General features: G+C 42.9%; 2 non-coding genes and 1 pseudogene across 2 annotated transcripts in view; all 3 read right to left on the bottom strand.

Moving 5' to 3' along the window:
* LOC149093045 (large subunit ribosomal RNA) overlaps positions 1–2,070 on the bottom strand; it is a 5,444-nt pseudogene extending 3,374 nt beyond the window's left edge.
* Positions 2,071–2,546: 476 nt separating this feature from the next.
* LOC149093044 (5.8S ribosomal RNA) lies at positions 2,547–2,701 on the bottom strand. The gene has a single exon (XR_016200497.1). It is a non-coding gene; the product is annotated as a 5.8S ribosomal RNA (ribosomal RNA).
* Positions 2,702–3,188: 487 nt separating this feature from the next.
* Positions 3,189–5,000, bottom strand: part of LOC149093043 (small subunit ribosomal RNA) — a 2,170-nt gene continuing 358 nt past the window's right edge. The window contains exon 1 of the ribosomal RNA XR_016200385.1: positions 3,189–5,000. This exon is cut by the window's right edge and continues 358 nt beyond it. This is a non-coding gene — a ribosomal RNA (small subunit ribosomal RNA).

Raw genomic sequence — 5,000 nt, 5'->3', positions numbered from 1 at the left:
TTTCGTTGTTCACATAAAGATAAAGTTACATCAGCCATTTTTGGACTTGAAATGAATCAAAAATTTTGTAAAAATGTCTGTAACCCTTGTGTCTAGCCATGTCTGAGTTTTGTTGCCAATAGGTCTGCTCATTGTGTTACAGTTCAAAAACAAAAAATTACTGGCAAACTTTATCTACCCTACCTTACCACCAAGATCTGTAATAGTGAAAGCTCCAGGCTGACTTACGTCAGACACCTTCGACGCTATCACTACATTCTTCCTACTCGTTAAAGCTTATATCATGATAAATAATATATATGATTGCCTTAACGGTTAGGTATAGGTTCAACGCTTGAGCGCCATCCATTTTCAGGGCTAGTTGCTTCGGCAGGTGAGTTGTTACACACTCCTTAGCGGATTCCAACTTCCATGGCCACCGTCCTGCTGTCTTTAGCAACCAACACCTTTCATGGGATCTCATTAGCGTCAGCATCGGGCACCTTAACCTAACGTTTGGTTCATCCCACAGCGCCAGTTCTGCTTACCAAAAATGGCCCACTGGGCACCATCATACAAAGTATGTTCAGCTTTAAAAGTTTAACAAGTTGAACTTCGCACCCATTAGGAGTTTGAGAATAGGTTGAGGCCATTTCGGCCCCAAGACCTCTAATCATTCGCTCTACCGGATGCTACTGGTACTTCCATTGGTGCCAGCTATCCTGAGGGAAACTTCGGAAGAAACCAGCTACTAGACGGTTCGATTAGTCTTTCGCCCCTAAACCCGGATCTGACGATCGATTTGCACGTCAGAATCGCTACAGACCTCCACCAGAGTTTCCTCTGGCTTCATCTTGTCCGGGCTTAGTTCACCATCTTTCGGGTACTAACATATATACTAGTGCTCCGCGAAAATCTCGGTAAAGTGGATATATCACGGGCTGATATTGCGGTATACTCTTACAAGCATACATCATATCAATTTCTTTCAATTCGCCTTTCAAGCCTAAACAAGACTGATCAGCTTGCATACATGTTAGACTCCTTGGTCCGTGTTTCAAGACGGGTCGGATAGAGTACCGATCTACTGACCACAGAATCACTAGGTTAACGTAAGCTTGCCACTTTTACCAACAAACCACCAAAAGCCAGCCAATCCATGAGTTGTTTCAACACCAGGTGAAGAAACAGACATCATCAACGAAAGACTAGTCGGATTCGTCAGAGCAGATGACAAGCATTGTTGACCCTGCATAAGCAGAGATTCATCTCCAATGTGACTGTGGTAACAGTTGCCAACACTAGCTCACAGGCTAAGTCTAACAACGCAAGGAATATTAGTAGCTGTGAAAACTAAATGCTGATTAGGTGTGTGTTTAGTACACCTTGCTGTTATCACTTGAACAAGAGTTTTGCACTCTCCTTCACATTGGTCGTGGTTTGAGCACGAGAGTTGAGAAAATGCACTCCTCATGCACATATTGCACTCCTCCTATCAATACCAAGATCCAAGGGCAGGCTAAAAGTTACCCCTTAACCTACTGATCTTGGAACGCTGTAAAGCATTCTTAGCACTGAATAGAAAAAGGCAACAATACACAAGAGGAGCTGAGTTCTCCTCTCAGCTACACTTCGTGGTTCTATCCGTTTCTCTACAAGCGGTTTCACGTCCTTTTGAACTCTCTCTTCAAAGTACTTTGCAACTTTCCCTCACGGTACTTGTTTGCTATCGATATTACCATCGTATTTAGTCTTAGGAGGAGTTTACCTCCTAATTTGGATTGCACTCTCAAGCAATCTGACTCTATCCGCGACTAAAGCCAGTAATCGATATTCCATTAACCAAGATCTGCCACCGGCCTAGAACCGTCTCTGGGAAGAGGGCCCTTGTCAGAGGGACTTGCAGATTTAGTTGAAATAATCGTGACTCTAACCATTACGCAGCACCGCTTTCCACCTTTCAATGGAAAACCTTTGCGCCGGACTCATCCCTTTTCACTCGCCGTTACTCAGGGAATCTCATTTGATTTCTTTTCCTCCGCTGAATTATATGCTTAAATTCGGCGGGTAACCTCACCTGATCTGAGATCAAAAATATTGATTAAGTTGATTAATGTTTATTTGTGTTGTTTGCAAGCAAGCAACGTAAATCTACTTTAATGTTTGCACAAATTTTGCCTTTGCATTACTTCTTAGGTCTGCTTTAACAGAATGAAATAGCTACTATTTGTACGATTTATACAAGTGCAAGAAGATTCATCAGTTAACAGGTTAGTTGATCACCATAGTTATCTGCAATACGACTTTAGCGTCGTCAGATAGGCGACTAACCTTAGAATCTCATGCTAGTATCTATTCATATATACTGCTTGCAGAGATGAAATATGCATTGTACACAAAATTTATCATGTGAAACAAGTAGATTTGAGATTCTCCTTACTAAATTGCAACGAATTGCAATTAAGAAAAGGAATAAAACATCAAGATTCATGCATATAAATATACAATCCTCTCAAAACAATGCATATATGGTAGTATGCAAGTGTTTTGTTGATTATTTTACATCTCAACTCTCAGACAGATGTGACCTCGGAAAAGACCCGAAAGCCGCAATGTGCGTTGGAAGCTCAAGTGCTCGGCGTGTCCTGCAATTCGCACCGATTATCGTAGCTAGCTACGTTCTTCATCGATTGGTAATTCGAGTGATCCACCGCTTGAAGATGTATCTTTGCCACCGTGGGACTTTTAATAAGTATCCTAAATCTGCATTGAGAGGGTTTGAAAACAATTGTATGCAGTTTATAAAAACCATAGTTGTCTTTACTTAGTTAGGCGAAGAAGTGTAAAACTTCCTTCTTTAAACCTTGCCGTCAGCATAAGCTGAAGACTTGATCAGGTACCAAGTATGTAGCAAGACAGGCTTTTCATTATAAACTACAATTGTTTTGCAAAAGAAATTATGGCTATCGTTAGATAACCCTCACTCTTTGTTGCATTGGATAATGAAAGATGGATGTATGAATGAACGAATGTAATGCAAATTAGAATCATGTTGCAATGGCTAAATGTTTGCAATAAACATTCACAATTGCGACTCTAATGCAAATACAATTCAATTGCATTCACCATATTAGCATCTACAATATCACTATGCAGAGTGTTTGATTGTTTGAAGGTTGTATTTCTCTTATAATAAGAGGGTAATACGTTAATGATCCTTCCGCAGGTTCACCTACGGAAACCTTGTTACGACTTTTACTTCCTCTAAATGATCAAGTTTGAACATCTTTCCAGCACAATCCGACCACTAGTTTCCCAATGGTCTGGATTGACCAGTCCGAAGTCCTCACTAAATCATTCAATCGGTAGTAGCGACGGGCGGTGTGTACAAAGGGCAGGGACGTAATCAACGCAAGCTAATGACTCACGCTTACTGGGAATTCCTCGTTCATGGGCAATAATTACAATGCCCAATCCCCATCACGAAATGGGTTCAAGCGGTTACCCACTCCTTTCGGAGCAGGAAACAGTATGCACGATGACCACTTCAGTGTAGCACGCGTGCGGCCCCGGACATCTAAGGGCATCACAGACCTGTTATTGCTCTGTTTCGTGCGGCTGCGAGCGCCGCTTGTCCCTCTAAGAAGTCCTTACAGTGCTACAGCATCCTTACCCTAGCCAATTCTGTAGGCTAATAGCAGCAGAGCCCTCAACAGCCGAAACCATCAAGAGATACTACCACCCACAGGTTGACTAAGGGGGAGTACTGCAGTGTAAACTGCAAGTCTATTTAGTAGGCTAGAGTCTCGTTCGTTATCGGAATTAACCAGACAAATCACTCCACCAACTAAGAACGGCCATGCACCACCACCCACTGAATCAAGAAAGAGCTCTCAATCTGTCAATCCTCTCAGTGTCCGGGCCGGGTGAGTTTTCCCGTGTTGAGTCAAATTAAGCCGCAAGCTCCACTCCTGGTGGTGCCCTTCCGTCAATTCCTTTAAGTTTCAGCTTTGCAACCATACTTCCCCCGGAACCCAAAAACTTTGGTTTCCCGGAAGCTTCCATTCGAGTCATGAAATTAGTTACTCAGAATGATCGCTGGTTGGCATCGTTTATGGTTAGAACTAGGGCGGTATCTGATCGCCTTCGAACCTCTAACTTTCGTTCTTGATTAATGAAAACATTCTTGGCAAATGCTTTCGCTGTAGTTTGTCTTGCGACGGTCCAAGAATTTCACCTCTAGCGCCGCAATACAAATGCCCCCGTCTGTCCCTCTTAATCATTACCTTGGATTCTTAAGACCAACAAAATAGAACCAAGGTCCTATTCCATTATTCCATGCAAGATCATTCAAGTTAAGGTAGTGGTACGCATCATATAGATGGTTGACCATACCGTTTTTAGGCACCTCTTTCGAGGTTTTGGACGCCTGCTTTGAGCACTCTGATTTTTTCAAGGTAAAAGTCTCGATCGCTTGAATCAACACTCGGTAAAGAGCATTGATAGCAAATATCGAGCAATTTTCTGTCTAAACACTATGAATGTAACCACCAGGAAAGAGGAATGAAGGTTCAAGCAAGCATCCGTAGACACAAGCAAGAAACCTAACATCACCATCTAACCCTTTAATCAGTGGACCCCATAGGTTCGACTGAAATCCAACTACGAGCTTTTTAACCGCAGCAACTTTAATATACGCTATTGGAGCTGGAATTACCGCGGCTGCTGGCACCAGACTTGCCCTCCAATAGATCCTCGTTAAAGGATTTAAATTGTACTCATTCCAATTACGGGGCCTCAATAGAGTCCCGTATTGTTATTTTTCGTCACTACATCCCCGTACTGGGATTGTGTAATTTGCGCGCCTGCTGCCTTCCTTAGATGTGGTAGCCGTTTCTCAGGCTCCCTCTCCGGAATCGAACCCTAATTCCCCGTTACCCGTTACAACCATGGTAGGCGCATAACCTACCATCGACAGTTGATAAGGCAGTTGCTTGAGGGATACATCGTCGGCTCAGAGG

This window comes from Tetranychus urticae, unplaced genomic scaffold, assembly GCF_039701765.1.
Source record: "Tetranychus urticae isolate SD_2017Ah unplaced genomic scaffold, NJAU_TeUrti_SD_1.0 Scaffold_4, whole genome shotgun sequence".
In the NCBI taxonomy this organism is placed as follows: domain Eukaryota; kingdom Metazoa; phylum Arthropoda; class Arachnida; order Trombidiformes; family Tetranychidae; genus Tetranychus; species Tetranychus urticae.
Note: the sequence above shows the minus strand (reverse complement) of the source record. Positions and strands in the feature narration are given on the sequence as shown.